The sequence below is a fragment of the Cyclopterus lumpus genome, chromosome 5, assembly GCF_009769545.1.
Source record: "Cyclopterus lumpus isolate fCycLum1 chromosome 5, fCycLum1.pri, whole genome shotgun sequence".
NCBI lineage: Eukaryota > Metazoa > Chordata > Actinopteri > Perciformes > Cyclopteridae > Cyclopterus > Cyclopterus lumpus.
Genome location: NC_046970.1, coordinates 20,401,414 through 20,418,722, shown reverse-complemented (window position 1 = coordinate 20,418,722; position 17,309 = coordinate 20,401,414). Strand labels below are relative to the sequence as shown.

General features: G+C 41.1%; 1 protein-coding gene and 1 non-coding gene across 2 annotated transcripts in view; one reads left to right on the top strand and one right to left on the bottom strand.

Annotated features, from left to right (window-relative positions):
* asic1b (acid-sensing (proton-gated) ion channel 1b) overlaps window positions 1-17,309 on the bottom strand; it is a 145,462-nt gene that overhangs the window by 83,205 nt on the left and 44,948 nt on the right. The window lies entirely within an intron of this gene.
* Window positions 7,284-7,474, top strand: LOC117731530. The gene has a single exon (XR_004609539.1). It is a non-coding gene; the product is annotated as a U2 spliceosomal RNA (small nuclear RNA).

Here is a 17,309-nt window from a genome sequence, read left to right as displayed (position 1 = left end):
CATTGAAAAAGCGGACGGCCATTATTACACATTGAAAAACTTCTCATTTCAGTAAATCAGCAACATTTCACAAACATTTCTCAGTAGGCTTGTGTGGTTGGTGGAGTTACCTGATATACTTTAATCCTGTAACACTGTGTTCATTTCCTCATTTGTCTCTTGTTATAAGGTACATATATGTTCAGAAATCTGTACTTTTCTACATTAAAATCTTTTCTCTTCTAGGATGACTCCTCCTTCACTCATGGGCATTTAGAAAACATAATCCATATAAAGGAGACGTTGGCCAACTAGCTATATTATATAAAACTGCACTTCTAGGTTTGTGAATCGTAGTAGCTAACAGACTGATGTAGCGTTGTTACATACATACTCCCATAATACATAATTCATTAATATCATTATATTTAACGGTTATAATGAATTCAATTATGATTTATTAACCCATAAATAGGTACAAAAGTATGGTGGAACTCAGCTTAAGCAATAAGCCACCATTAGTTTAAATAACATAATTTAACAGAATATTACATTTTGGACGCAACCAATTTTGAAAAAAATAGGGAAAACTTCAAGATTCGATATTAACCACTTAAATCCTAAACTCAGGGTTGCTACGGAGTTCTTCTGAAGGTGTACAGGGACCTACTATTTATTTATATACAAACAAATCAAGTGATCAAGTGCTTATGAATCAAATATATATTGGACTAATTATATAACTAAATTACGAAAGAGAAAATAAATGATCAAATAAACAAACAGAATGAATGAATTAATAAAGAATACGATGAACAGTAAATGAATAACAATGAACCACAACAAAATGGAAAGGATTACATGTGACCAGGTAGAATCAGTGACTCTTATCATTGACTGATTAATAAAATGTGTCGGTTGACATTTACATAAAAGTAAGCTCAATCCATTCATGCACCGTTCCGCAGCTGAAAGTTCGAGAAGCACCTGGGAAGATTATGAAGCACCTTTGTATTATTTTTAATTAGAATTTAATTTAGATCATCAGGTATAAGATATTTCTGTCTCAGATTATTTTATTATGTGGAAAAATCGAACTAATTTACATTTGTAAATGGTATTGTTTCAGCTGACGGCTCTGATGGGAGATTGAGCTGCATCTGGTTGGATTAGTTTGTTGAATCGCACACTTCCATTTCTCGCTGGTTTCGACTTTCTCTGACAACTTCGGAACCTGGTCGTCTTCTTCGTTGGTTCGGCTTGAATCGTTCTTCCTCGTCTTCATATCTCTCAGCAGGATGCAGAGTCATCTTCTTACCTCCATTCAGAGCAACAAGGGTCATTGTGACGCCTATGACGGTTTAAAAAGTGTGTTTTCTTGCTCTCAATTGTTGCTGAAATCAGAGAACACCCTTTAGCATCAAAGTCCAGTCGAAGAGCAGAGTAGAAGAGCTGACGTCTTCTTGAGGAGAGAAGTTCAGTTTTATGACGGGAACAGAAGAAACACTCCCATCTTGATTATTTAATGTAACCTCACTTTACAGAATTAATTCTAGGTGCTTACAGATTTTTTAAAAGTCTTTCTTATTTGAAAGCATAGCTATCTCAGCTGCAAAATTATACCAAATAGTTGGATATGAATCACTGAATAAAACCTGATCAATTAAAGGTCCCTCCCCCCTTCTGTTGGTCTGAGAGATGAGGATTATATCACAGTTGCAGGCAGACAGTTTGTTATAACCATGCCTAACCTTTATAAACCCAGATGTTATATGTAGTATATATAAATACAGGGACTCACTAAGACTAGGACTAGCATATCAAGGAAAAGTCTCTTTATGTTATTTATTATGATTGGATGTGTCCTCTAAGTCCTCAGGAATGTGACTGAAACAAAGTGCCAATAAGTGGTCATAAACCATGGAAGACTCAGCCTTAACGGTGATTCAGTGTGACACGTGACCCCAAGTCCTTATCTAGAGTTTGTCTAGGCACATGGTCAATTGTGAGTCTGACCCCTTAGTGGCTTAAGAGTCGTGAGACTAGTTTCTGAAATAAGTTTATTAGTTCAGATTTGTGTCATAGAGATTTCAGTTCATAATGTCCACTGCATCTCCGCTACATATATCAACCGATATGATGAGATCAGTGTTTGAATATAAGTGGGCGAAAACGTTTTCATTTCCAAAAAATATGTCTGATGTCAAATGAATTCAAGGGAAACTGTCGATTTTCAACCATCTCTGTGTCACATGCCGCGTGGGCGGTACAAAGCAGATGAACGTCCGTCGGATGACCCGCTTTTGAGAGAGCACATCAAACGCAAAGATTGGATTTAAATCCTTCCTTTAACTGTACACCACTCAAATATTCCATTTACCAGTGAAAAAACGGCACACTAAAGCAGCTAAAGATGCTTTGACTTCTGTTTTACTGGCACTTTAATGGCTATATGACCTTATAGTAGAGCCCTCTTTCATTGCTGGCCGGAGTCCCTGGCTGCATTGCTTTACAGATGAAATCAGAGTAATATAAATGCCGTGCTAAACTGGGCTGATCTGTGACCAAGTGCCAAAATGTGATACTCCTTGATAAGTCTGCATGCATCAGTGTATGTAAGATCAATCTGTTACCTCATTTCCTAACATGGAAAAGGTCTGTGGCATTTCCAACCATGGAAACAAGAATATATTCAAGAGAAATCCAGATGAATGGGCAGACTGAAGGCTAAGGGAATGTGTATTGGGCTCAATGGCCTTCCTGGATCTCGCTTGACTGAATCAAACTTAGAAATAAATTGTGTAAAGAGGCAGTCTGAAGTGGGAGCTGTCCGACTGCTACTAACTTTCATCAGCCCCTTCTTCCAAAGCTGTTACCAGCGCTGCTTTTTTCATGGCAAAAAAAACGATTTGCCAATGTCCTCAATAATTAAATAACCACCTGATCCATGCAGCTGCTATTAATTTGAGTACATGCGTACGTGAGGTGAGCCAAATGCCTCTCCACCACCGCCATTTGGCATTGTTCATGATGGCATTTCAATTAGAATAAGTGCAGTGAGTGAAGGTGGATGAGGGAATGAGTGGTATAACATGAATGGAGAGACTACTAAATACAGTCATAAATACAGCTCAATGGCTTTAAGTGATGTTCAGCCTTACTGACTGGGAGTCAGAGATTTTAAAGTGTTTTCAGGTAAATCACAAAATAAAATGGTATGTATCGTTGTACATACGTGCACACTTAATCTAATAGGTGCCTGAAGATATGTTACCTTCGCTTCTGAGCCTTTTTACATTCAACGGACGCTTCAGGAACAAGTAGGGCAATCAGCCCATGTGAAAGCATCTGACAGCTTTGCTGAGTCCAGACTTTTGCCAACACAGGCTTTCAAAGAGCTTGTTACAATAAAGAGAGTGTTTCTTGTCTTTGATGAAGAGACTCTGCTACGTGAAACTGCTTGTTTGCTTAAAAATGGAGGTTACCTTTTATGCACATCCAGACAAGATTTGGCGATAAATAGACATATCAATGACTGTAAATGTGAACGTAAAAGATAAAAATCACAAAAACGAATGAAATGTCAACCTTGTTGGGTGCTAGAAGTCAAGCCTAGGGATCACCAGGATTATTGTAATACATACACAGAGACTATCAAATGTGGACCCAGTCTCCGTGATGTCTCGTGATGGTTTTTTGTATGGCAGTTGTGAAGCTAGTGAAGAAAAGTCAGGGGATCACCAACTTTATTTAAATCTATCCTTGAAGTCCCCTTGAATATCTGGAGCAAATGTTAAAGCAATCCGTAAATTAGTTGTCAAGATATTTTACTTTAAATCACAAACTTCAACCTTGGGGAGGCACTCATCCTCTGGGAACCACGAATCTCTCCACAAAATGCCACGGCACTCCATCCATTGGTTGATTTAGTCTGGATCAAAGTTGTGGACAGAACGACACACCAACCCACATAGCCATCCCAGAGCACGGCTAGAAATTCCCCAAAGACAGTATTACACACACTTCATACATACTCTTCATTTATACTTTAACAATTTCTAGGATTACGTTTTCGTACCATTTGAAAACAAATTGAAGACAAGAGAGAGAAAAGACAACATATGACTCTTTTTTATCAATCTCAAACAATATTTTAGACAGAATATCAGACATGTTTCAGTGTTACTCACTTGTTTCTCCACATTCTGTTAATTGGCACGTCAGCCTCCTGTTTCCATAGCACTACTGCTACAGTTTACAGGTCACAAATTACTAAAAGCAATTGTGCACATTGGAGCTCAGTATGGTTGCTTGCTCCTTCTTGTGGGGGAACTGACATATCTTACATGATAAGCACATTCTACACTTAAAATGATAATTTTGAAATTCCAGTTCAGCCTGGTTCCAGACTATCTTTTTTTTTCAGTGACTCAAACAGGTCTGTTCTTGTACTCACTGGCAGCTGTTTCCCCCCCAGTTGGACAAAAAAACAAACAAACCCAGAGCCAATCAGACCTTTGAAGGTGTAAATAAGAATGGGGACAACATCATCCTGTGCCAGAGTGAGCTTTCTTTCCAAATGCAAATGGCGAGACGAGTGGATGAGACTATCACAGTAATACAGGTTGTTGTAAAGGGAATGGTAAGTGGACTCACATTTATATAGCACCTTTCTTGTCTTCAGGCCACTCTCAGTGCATTTCATTATATGTCAACATCTTCCCATTCACACAAACACATGTTTCATTCTAGTCTAACCATTCGCACACCCTCACTCACCGATGGCACAGCCCAAGGACACTTCGACATGTGTAACGGAGGAGGAGGGGATCAAACCAGTGGAGGACCCGCTCTAACACCTTAGCCACAGGCACCCAATCATATTTCTTTGATTGATGTGACAAAAGTTCAGTGAACAGCTCCTTGAAATTGCACTTGCTAACTGCTGTGTGTCGACTAGCATGACGTCGACAGAAAGCCATTTTCGCCACCTATATGCAACCTAAAAAATGAACATTAATGAATCATATCTGATTGAATAAACCCGGTGGAAATTCAGTTGGAACTATCAGGCAAATTCCAGTCACTGTCGGTGTTCTGGTCTGCTGCGCTGGTCAGTTTATCGGATCCAAACTGTTAAAAATGTTTTAAAGCTGCTACACAGTTTGTACTGAACTATCTACAACACAGAAAGACATCTTTACACCAGATGTTTTAAGTGTCAACTCAAAGTTCAGGAAATATAAAGAAACCTTGGTTACCACGTTCTCGCCCGCAACAAATAACAGTCGATAGCTTGAAAACAACCTTCATGTAGCAGCACAGGAGGAATCGCTGTCTTCGTTGTTGGATACATTTACGCGAACAGTATCATCTCTTGTTTACCCAAAAGCCCCTCACAGCTCAGTGTGAGCTGAAAGGCCCATTCGGTTCTTGAGGTCATGACAGAATGCTGGAAGGATGCTCGTAAGTTTAGAAAGGTCACAAACGCAGCCAAGTAGAATAAGAGCAGTATATCCTTAACAGCAGCACAGTGCCAAGCTCAATAGAGCGTACAACTACACTCACACATACACAATTTATACCACACGTAGGTATCCAGGGTTTTTCCCTGGCTCAGGCGAGACTTGATGGACAGTAAGCATGATCGGACCTTAAAGGCAATGAGGCTGTGCTAGATAATTTGACAGAGATATGTTCATGTTCCTGATATTTCTGACCATTTGAAAAAATTTAAATGTATATAATACTTGAGGAAATGAAACAAAAATAATTCAGTAAAAACAATGAAGTTTAGCTGGCTTAACCAGTGTGAAATATAGCGGCTGTGAATGAGAGGGGAGATGACTGCTGGAAGTCGAAGTCGTCGTATTTAGGTTTATGTTCTGCATTTTCAACAGCTGTTTGATAAATTGCTACTCACCACATTCGGACAGGATTTGAATTGCTATTTTTATTCTCAATTCTTATCAGTGCTGGTGGTTTTCATTTGGCGTGAGAGTAAACCTCTTTGGGGTCTCAAAAAATTCCTCTTTGCTGGAAACCCCCCCCCCCGATATCTGTAATTATAGTTAGAAGTTGGCAGTAATTGCATGTTTGCTTCTGATTGGGTAACTTTTAACAAATTGAAACTTAAGTTATGCTGCAATGAAGCCAAAACTAAACTCTCTGCACGGAAAAAAAGGTATTTAACAAAAAAAGCAAGACCCCTGAGAGAAGAAGAAATATATTGCATATTGCCTGTTGTCCCTTTTTTATGTGTCAGTGACACATGCGCCCAGCATCGTCAGACACTTAGTATAGGCCAGCCACTTGCTCAATACAAGACAGGGGATTGTCTGTAAAGGTTGTGATGAATCATAGTCTCAGCAGGATGAGCCTCCCTGGCCTCTGTCACTGTTCATTACACTGGCCAACAGCAATGATTGTATGACGAAACAAGGAACCATACATCACTATGGACAGACCTCGCTGTCCGTTTCTTGGTTATTATCCAGCATCTTACCAGCTTATGTTTTTGTATAACAAAGGCACATTTTGATGCCATGTCCCATTTTAAGATTATTGAGATGTAACCTTATCTCTGGCAGAAATAAAATAAGCTATGATTGCCTCTGAGATAACATCCCAAGAGCTTGGAACAGAATGTGCTATCCAAAGAGATTGATCTTATTTCACCAGTAATGTGTAGCAAACGAGGAGCAGCAGTGAAAACAGGTGGCAAAAGACTGGCAACAGGTAACATGCATTCAGAGTACCTCACAGTCTTTTGTTGTGATGTCTGTGATTTTTCAAATGTATTATTGGAACAGGTCTAGATGTATGACGGATACGATCTCAAGAGCCGTCCAACTCTCTCTCTGTAGAACTCATCAACAGTGTCAATTTGGAGGAGCTGAACAGATTGAAGCGGTTTCTTCTAAGTAAACTGCCGTTGTGTCTTTTGCAGCCTGAACAAATCCTTGTATATTGTCTGGTAGTATGTGGTCTCTGCAGTATTCAACTCGTATCACAAACTCATCTAAAGAGAGGTTGGCCTTAGGTTTATAGACTATATAACTAACTAGTGAGATAAAGACATAAACAACCATTAAACATTAACCCTAAAAACACATCTTAGACGTACAAGCTTGAACATACATCAAGCTAATTGTCTAAAATGCATCTAAATGATCACAGCTACTAGCTACTGCATACTAAAACGTCACTCACATTTTCTCGTTTCTCTGTCACCGATGACAAACTCTGATTCCCAACTTAAACAAATTCTGTGAAAATATGTCCTCTCATACGACTATAACTATAACGCTTCTCTGCCTTTTGGCTAAGATCAAGTGTAGTATCTGCTCTTATCAGTTTAATATCTGATATGTCCTCTATATGAGGATAACTTATTAAGCAGATTTTTAGCATTGGGAGATGAAAAAGGAGCTTGCTTCGTTCACTCCACGCATTGACCCGGTATTGCAGCATTGCTGGGAATGGTGCACCCAATTTTATCAGGGCGACTGTGGGTCAGTGGTCAGTGGTTAGCAGGTCCGTCTTTCAATCAGGGGGTTGGTGGTTCAATCCCCGCCCTAGTCGATGTGAGTCCTTGAGCAAGACACTTAACACTGAATTGTTCCCTGTAGCTACAGTGTATGAATGTAACATGATTGTAAGTCGCTTTGGATAAAAGTGTCAGCGTAATGTATAACATGCTCTGGATCCAAAGGCTCCCCAAAATGGTCAACTTCTTGCAAGCTTATTCATCACCTCGCCCTCTTCTACACATGCAACACAATAACATGCATGCCCTTTAATAGTTTGTTGAACTTCAGATAGTTAACACCGAGCACGGACCTCAGGGTTGCCTCACAATCGTACCTTTGAGGCACAAACCAGGTCATTAAACGCCACAATTGTATTCGGTACAACGGTTTCATTCATTGTAATGGAACAATGCAATCGTGAGTGAGAGGAGAGAAAAACAAACACAACGGTAAAAGAAACACAACTTTACCCGCCAAGACAATTCTATGAAGCACAGCCAGAAGGGATGTTGCTCCCAAAAACCTGTTTCCCTCCCTTGAGTCCCTTCTTCCAACATAATGAGGCGCCCAGTGAACACTGCTTCGAAAGCTAGCATTCTGGGAAAAGCGCCCACGCAGAGGGGGCTCATAGGTCAATTCACTTAAAGGGATGAACCACCCTGAGCGGATCCAGCAGAGGTGAACCAGAGACACACGGATGCATGTCTTTAAATGACTGCCTGCGGGGGGACATGAAACCAAAAACAAGGCAAGCTGAGATGCAAGTGGAACACGCGGAGAACAGATGGGCAGGGGAAACTGCATAATATATCAAGTGTGCGTCTATACACACACACACACAAATACATCCAGCACCGCAGAGCTTTTAACACTGCTCCTATCCATCCATATAAATGTTGCAGATCTCTCCCTCAACATTTGAGAACAAAGGAGGCGGACGGTAACAAGTGAGGAAGCAACATTGGGCAATCAAAGCATTCCCTGGTCATGGTCCTCGTTTAGTTCGCCCGCTAGCATCCTCTCTAACCCGTTTCCCATCCTCATTTTAGTTTAATTCAACACTTCTTTACTCATCTTTTCCTGAACTTGCCTTTACACTACCTGATCCTTCTCATCCTCCTCTGCTCTCTACAGAGAACACATCATTCATTATTTTGGCAGGAAACAATCTACCAAAGTCTTCATGTAATGAATCGAACATATGTATGCATATAGTTATATAGATAAAGATATATATACACACACACACTCACTCACAGAAACATATGCACATACACAAACAAAACGGGAATTAACTCAAAATCACATTCCTGTTGATTAAAACAACAGTCCTCAGTTTGTACACCATGGTTATTCCAATTAAAAGACGAGACCACTTCATTGTCACGTAAGAAACTGTCATAAAACTTAGGGAACAACTAACTGCCACCTCTCCCCCCCACCCTCTTTCTAGATTTACAACATCAACGAATGACAGCACATTTTTCCTAAAATGTCCAGTTTGTGCTTGGTTGACACAGAGTTTTATGGTATTCAAAATGGCACAAGACATAGTGGGTCCTTAATCAACTGTTACAGAAAAGCAATTCTCTCCAAGGTGACCTGCGTTGCTCTGCAGCTATTCACAATAATGAGCGTTTTAAAACCAAAGCAGAGACAGGTATCCTTCTCTTCTGTTCTGTATCCATCAGAAACACAACCTTCATCTTAAACCACAAACAAACAAACAAACAAACAAACAAACCAATCTTTGTGAATTAAGTTCCACAAATTCCCAATCAAAGTGTAAAATAAACGCCTCTAATCTCAAAGAACATTTTGCAATTTTCCCCCGTTCATAAGCGGTTGACAGGAAAAACACCAAAAACTCTCATATAGAAACCAGCCGGAGGTTGTTTACCGCGCAAACACAGACACACAGTGAATCTCCTGTCATGAAGAATAATAGTCATTAGTTAGCCAAGAAATAACCTAATCACACTGAGCTGCCTTCAAGCCTGTTTTGATGAATACAACAGCAACGCTAAAGCGCCGTGGCAACGCCGATGCAATAACCATCGGGGAGCTTTTTCCCAGATTGCAGACGAACAAGACCTGGAATCTTTGGGATCCATTTTTCTTTCCTCCATCTCTCTTGCTCACTGCTGACTCCTTATTGAATAAATGTTCAGGCGACCTGGGCACAGATGACACATTGCGGTCTACAAAGCAGGGCCTTAATTGAAGCCTATTTATCACTAGGGATAGCTGTGTAGCCGGTGGTGGGGATGAGAAGGAGTGCTGGAGGGAAGCAAACCACCAAACTGAGGCACAAGCAACACTGAATAAAACAGGGATGGCTGCTATAATAACTGCTCTGATTACGAGCACACTGTTTAATTCAATTCTTTACATTAATGAGGATAAATGGTACTATATGTTGCATATTTGTTTGCTATGTGATTATTCTGTTTGGTTTGGTAAATTTCAAATAAGATTTTGACTAAACCTGCAGAAAATTGCACCTCAGCAGAAAAGCCTCATATCGGAGGGTCATAACATTGAAGCGTATTTGTTTTGACGGGTGTGTGTGTGTGTGTGTGTGTGCGTGTGTGCATAATATGTATTCTGCTGGAGTATGTATTGTGACATCGGCCTGGAGTGTAATTAATCAGGCTAGTCAGGTAGCACATCAATAACAGCTGTGTGTGACATGGTCATCGAGAGAAACACATAGGCCTCCACACAGACACATACACACACACACAGACATGCGGGTGCAGAAACACAGACACACACCCACTCCGAGTAGGTTTCTAAGAACAGAACAGAACAGCAGGCAGACAACAAGCCCAGGCGGTGAGTGACTGCCTGTCCCACAGTCATCTATCGTACACATGGGTATTGTAGCGCTCACAAAAGCACAGGGGAAGATGGAAACTATGTATTCTTTCTGTATCAGTGGCTTAATACACATTTAGTGTGCGGGGGATTGTTTAAAGCACATGACACGTAGGAATACGATTTAATAGGCTTTGGCTACACTAAGAATACGCATCAGTAGGATGAAGTCATTGTTGGTTTTGATCTTCCCACAGGGTTTGTCGTCGAGGTCGACCGGAAAAGCCATCTCTCGAATATATAACCCAACGTGATCAGCTGTTGATATGTATCGGTCGATTAATCGGCTATGGTATTTTTCCTGCTCCAATGGGACCAGGCAGAGAGACAGATAACTGCTGAGTGTGTTGTCACCAGGCTTTGTTTGTATGTGTGTGTGTGTGTGTGTGTGTGTATGATAGAAGGAGAAAGTGTGATGAAGACACAGAGGGGGGAGGACAAGATACACGGAGAGGGAAATCAGGAAGACGACAAACAACCCAGAGACGGCCCAGCACTGAGGCATATGGCAGCGATGGAGATAATACCCAGCATGCTGTGGCTGGAGGAATACGGGCCAGCCAGTGAAAGGAGCCATTGACTTTATGTGTTGTTTATGTAGATGTTTCACAGTATTGGTGGCAAGACAAAACAGTGGGACTAGAGTAAATCCCTGCCAAAGCAGACAACCTACAGCAACCATAATGTATGATCTCAGATTGGGACACAAGCTTTTGAGGAGAGGGCTTCTCATGCAAACTACAAAATAGAAATTGGAATGTCTCGATTTGGACATTTGTTGTTGAGTTTGCTATAATATTCCCCGCAGTGTGTTTGTATAATGCATCGTGTTTCTTTTTTTGCACGACGCGCCTTAGAAGTGATTGACAGGGAAAACCGTCCTCCAGAGAGGAAGCTGTTATTATGCAGAGCAACTGCGCGTGTACCGGGAAGATCCAACACGGGACTATAACTAACTACATGAATGTCTAACATGGCACTACTGACAGATAACCATCACGCTCAGTTAATTCAGGTGCTTTTATACACAGTCCTCGTTCAGCTACAATATAGCTGCTTCATGAATAACAACTTGAGACGATCAATTAAACTTGCCGGGAAGCTTGCAGTGTTCAAATGAAGTCATAGATGTCACCAGAGTTATTAGATGATGGCATCTGGAATGTGATAATCACTGCTCTTCAAGTGAAAAAACAAGAGGAGGTGACTGACAAATTCAGTAAAAACATTCTTTAGTTGACTGACATGTTCCCGACGCTCTGCCTCTGTCAGGGCAAAACGACTTTCACTTTTATCATTCTTTTTATTTCATGGATTTTCACAGCCTGAGGTCATTTTCTCTAAAAATCCACACAACTTCAACCCGAGGTATAATCAGCCAAAATAACTCCAAGCACGTGTGTGGGCGTGCAAGGTAAAGTCAAAATGTTCTTCCTGTTGAGTCAATAAAGATCCTCCGTAGAGCTTTGACTAAGCAGAGCTACTGTCATCCTGACATATTACTCCACAGCGAACAGAGTCTGGGGACAAGATTGGTGTGTTCACAATAACAGTGGTGGATTATCAATAGATTTACTGCAGGGTTACAGGGAACTGCAATTTCTCATTGTTTTTTGTTTATTTAACAAGTGGTGGAATAAAAGTGGTAGCTTCTGAATACTGGTTGCACACTGTCACGATGCAAATAAATGCACATGATGCACAATACTGTGACGATATTTGCACAAGACTAGCTGTTTGTTCCTAGCGATTTACTTCAGCGTGTTTCTGGAATTTAATTGTAGCCTGCTTCTTGGTTTTTCTTATTCTTCGTGAACTCACTTATTCTTAGTGAACTAGGTGATTTAGCGAATAGTCAACGCCTTTTTGTATGCAGCGTTGACTATTCCGCTGATTGCCTGTTTTGTCTTTTGTGATTCAAAGCTCTCAGTAAACTTTTTGATTTTTGTGCTTCACTTTATTCTTGCAATTTGCTTTGGGCATCGGGGACTGTGACGGCCCCTGCCTATCACACCGTACAAGAGTGGTTTTGCCAGCCATTTGCCCCAGTGTCCCTGAAGGTGTCACAGAAACGTGGGTTTGGCAGAGTACTGGATGCAGAGCACCTGGTCCTGGAGCACCTAGGGAATAAACTACTCCAGCATTGCTCTGATGGACGCTTCCCGGTCGGCTTATGTCCGATTATGTTACTTCGCCATGCTCACGCATTTACGTTTACATTACTGATGTTAATGACTGACACACTTCACAATTATTTACTTCAATATAATAAATACCTTTTAATTCACCATCATCCACTGTGTCCTTTCCCATAGTTGTCATAGCCTCCGAGCCGGGTTGTTACAGGGACTTTCTGGTTTCCGTTTGTGTCGAGTAGTATTGACCAATCACATTCTTTCAGGCTTTGGTTAAATGCAAGTAAACAATCCATGTGGAGAGCGAAAGAGGTGCAACGCATGACCTGAAATACACTCCGAGACTTGAATTCTCTCTACTGACCAGCAGGGGGCGACTCCTCTGGTTGCAAAAAGATTGTATGGAAGTCTATGAGAAACTGACCCTATACTTCTCACTTGATTTATTACCTCAGTAAACATTGTAAACAAGAGGTAATGGTGCCAATTACTACTTTTAAGTCTTCTGCAATGCAGCAAAATGTTCATTTAGTAAATTATAGTTTTGAGTAAAACAGAACATAAAGCATGGTATGTTTTAGGGCGTGGCTACTTTGTGATTGACAGGTTACTAACGCTACCAGAACCATAGACGGCGTCTCTACGTCACTCCTCTGCAGTCTAAATATGGATGCTCTTGTATCTGGTTGCAAAAAGTCCAGAAGGCGGCGGTGGCCATAATCCAAGATGGCGACAGCAATTAATTCACCAAAGAAATTAAGTATAGTGAACTATGTCAACCAAATCTGCAAATCGTATTAGGACTTTATCAATGCTTTCCATTGTCTCGTATTGTGGCATAGAAAATGCTTGTTGTTGACAGTTTTACTGCTTTCGTTTGCTTTGATTTAAAAAAAAAATGTACCTGTGTGTGATTTTGAAAAGAAAAGGAATGCAAAACAATGAAACAGTGAAACTGTGAAACAATACTGGCATTGCTCTGAGAAAGTCAATACAGTGTATGAGTAGTAACAGATTAGTTAGTGTAAAGAATAGGGAAGGTAGAGCCGTAGTACTCTAGTAGCACTTAAATGTCCCTTACCGATAGCACTTTGTTGTTTAGCACTTTAGTAGCACTTAAATGGCACTTACGGATAGTTTAACGTTATTGAAGAAATTGTACTTGCTTGATTCTTGTTGTTCTGAGTTTGGACTCATGGTTTAATGCACTTATTGTAAGTCGCTTTGGATAAAAGCGTCAGCTAAATGACATGTAATGTAATGTAATGTAATGTAAAGCTGTTTTCTTCACACATATTATGTTTGGCACCTGGTGTACACCTTATTTCGGGGTAGACTCAGTACTCAGTTCACACTGCACAGATGAGCAGGCACACACACATATAGACAGTTGCTCACTCTCACTCCCACACACACACACACAGACACACACACACACTACTCAGATAGACATTGAGCATGTACAGATGTACAGATAAACAAACATCAGAACACCAGCACACCGGGGGGCACATCCAAACCAGATACAGTACATCAATACTAACACACACACACACAGAGAGGAGATGTCCTTCACGTAGGACCTCAGCAGGAGGAACGCCCCCCCACCCCCAGTCCATCTGCAGTATCTGTCTGCCCCTGTGTCTGTCTTCCTTCTTTCTTGTCTGATTTCTTTCAAACTCTCTGTATCTTGCCTTCTCATCTCCCTTCTCCCTCTTCGCCGTCTATGTCTAAATCTGTCTTTGCGCCTGTCTCCTTGCTTTCCTCCGAGCCCTCTGCACACAGTCGATGTTTGGGGGATAAAATGGTCCCCGCGCCATACTGTATTTGACAGCTGACATGATCCCATCCCTTTTGAAACCAGGCTGGTATATTTCAAACTACACGGGAAGGTATATATTGATAGAACTGGGATGTTTAAACAATTGTTGGAAAAGTTGAGCCTAATTAAGATCCATGACAAAAGATTCCATGTGTCAACAGATTGACTGTGTGTTTCCTTGCACTCGCATGCAGTCATTGCAGGCATTAGTTGTTTCTAGAAGGCTGCTGTATTATAGAGAGAGACAGAAGGATACACACACAAACAGTCTGGGAGAGGAGTGATATTTCTGTCTCTCCTACACACACATACACACACACACACACACACACACACACACACACACACACACACACACACGTCAAATAAAAGGCACTGAAGCTACTGTCAAACAAGTTTGCAGGCTTGATTGGTGTCTATAAACTTCCAAAGTCATATTCCGTTGCTGTTGTTATCAAAGCCGGAGTGTGCCTGCCTGACTGTAGGCTGGCTCATAAACGTCCCACGATCCTTTATTTTGAAACAACAGAGCAAGAAAATGTCCCTAGCCTCAGAGACACAAACTGATAACAAAGACAGAGGAGCCAAAAACAACAGCATTTTGAAAATGATAAGACGGGTTATAGTTTTGAGGGAGATTATCCACTGATCGAAAATGATAAATACTATGCTGTTTATTAAAATCTTCCAGTGATCAATATCATTCATAAATATGTGGTTGCTGTAGACAATTGGCATGCGATGCCAGGCACAATTCCTTTTCTGTTTTGAGCTAGAAACATGCAGCGCATGTGCTCGGTGGGCCTTCGTAGAGAAATGTTTCATCTAAAAACCAGCTAATGAGAGAAGGTTTTCTGTCTCTATGTATTACTTTGATATTTGTGATTGCTTTCACAGCAGACAAGACACCCTCAGAGCAAGAAAACAGCATTCTCAAAGCCAAGAAATCCCTCCTAATAATTTATCTTGAGTAGATTCTAACCTGAAGGTGATTTCTGAAGTTAGACTGAAATGAAATCCTCATCGTTGGTGTTGTCTAAAACTTATTTAGCCCCTAAAGGCTCACGTGGGAATTTGTTTTCTCAACAACTTATGCATTCCTCCTGCACCATAGGTGCATTGCTCCAGTCCCGTTATGGAAATGCTGTGCAGATATGACAGAAAAAAAGAGATGATCGTGCATGTATTGCCTTGTTACCCTTCCAATTGCTTGAGTGACAGTTTACAGCCACTGGCTGTGAGCACATCTGCCGCTGCTCTGTCTGTCTGTGTGTTATTGCTTCGACTACGGCTACATTTGTGTTACCGTGGCTACTCTTTACGGCTCCTCTAACCATTAGCCGGGAAAGCATCATTAGGCCAAACAGGGTTGGAACCTGTGGTGCTTCTCTCAGATATGATTGATGTGTGACCAGTACACCGCAGCGGTTCAGGACCAAATTAGCCTCAACAACAAAGAGCGTTACACCCGTAATTGATAACGTGTCACAGCCACGACCATAACAACCAAAGTTGTGGCTACAGCCACAATAACCAGCGACAGCAACAGACCGAAGCGATGTCATCCCACTGTAATAATCACAGCCACAGCCGGTCTCAATCTTCCTTTGAGTAAGTCACACTGCAGAGAGCTATAGCTACGCTAGCTAGCTCCACCAGTTAGCCACCAGCCTGAGCCCACTCGCACTGTGGTCACAACCAGTGGTGGTCGATTACATAATAAACAATACAATATCATCACACATCTCAGCTGAGGGAATATAATCATATTGCCAGGTATTGCACATCTTAATGCCAGGGAATTTATGTGAAGCAACGCAAAAGTAGTACAGAAATAAGATGTCCAATAACCCGTGTGCGTAACAACTAGATAAGGTATTTGGCTCTTCATTTGATGAAGATTAAAATAAGACTATAAAACTAAATGAATGTCCACAGATCTGGTCCACAACAAATTTGACTGAAGAGACTGAAGATGAATTGATTAAATCAAACTAAAACAGTATATTTTGCAAGAATTTGTGAAAATAAATTTGACACAATGGGGAAATAATTCCCTATAACTTGTAGTGTGTAGCTTTAGGCCACATTGGCCAACACTAAATAGGCATGTCAGGTTTGTCAGCCTTCAATGGCAAGCAACATTCGAAGAATTGTGGTAACGATAACCTTCTACGAAACCTCACAGCTCTTTCTTCTTGACCTTGAGGCTGTCTTTCCCTCATTTGCAGCGTTGTCTCACTGTCTTCCCTCATCTCCTTGTGTCCTTTTTTCTTCCATCCTTCCCTTGTCATTTTATGTCATCACTGCCCTGTCCCTCCGATCTCTCTCTCTCTTTCTCTCTCTCTCGCTCTCTCTCTCTCTCAGCTTGTTGATGCTGATGTCAGTAAAATATTATCGGCTCAATGCAGCTTAAGAATCAGAAGTTGCTGCAGAACACCTGTAATATTTGCTCTCCACTGCTCTCAAGGCTACATTTGGCAACCACACATGCAGTATGAGAAGGTGAAAGATAAACGTAGATTCGACATCTATCTCAGAATACCAATCCTCCTGGATGTTTCTGTATGCCAAGCTTCACCAGACTCTTCCGTTACACAACATCTAATATTGCTAAATGACACCAGAAAAGAGGAGCAAGGCTTCAGCTCTCCCAGTCTATATGGAGATGAGGCTTTCAGAGTGTCTTGCAGCAGTGGATCAAAGTACAGTAAAGAGGCCTTATGGGAAATCACTTCAAATCTGCGACTAAAGAACCAAAGATTTTCTGTGCAAGAGGAAAGAACACAGTGGTGCTGCTGTTCAGAAACACTGTTACGACTGATGATTACCTATAATGCCTGAAGATCCCCCCCCCACAAACCGTATGTCCTTGTTGTGCGCATCATCTGACGACTCCAACAGCAGCAACACATTTGAAGGCAGCAATTACTGCAAGTTGTGAAAGTGTTCCACCTATGC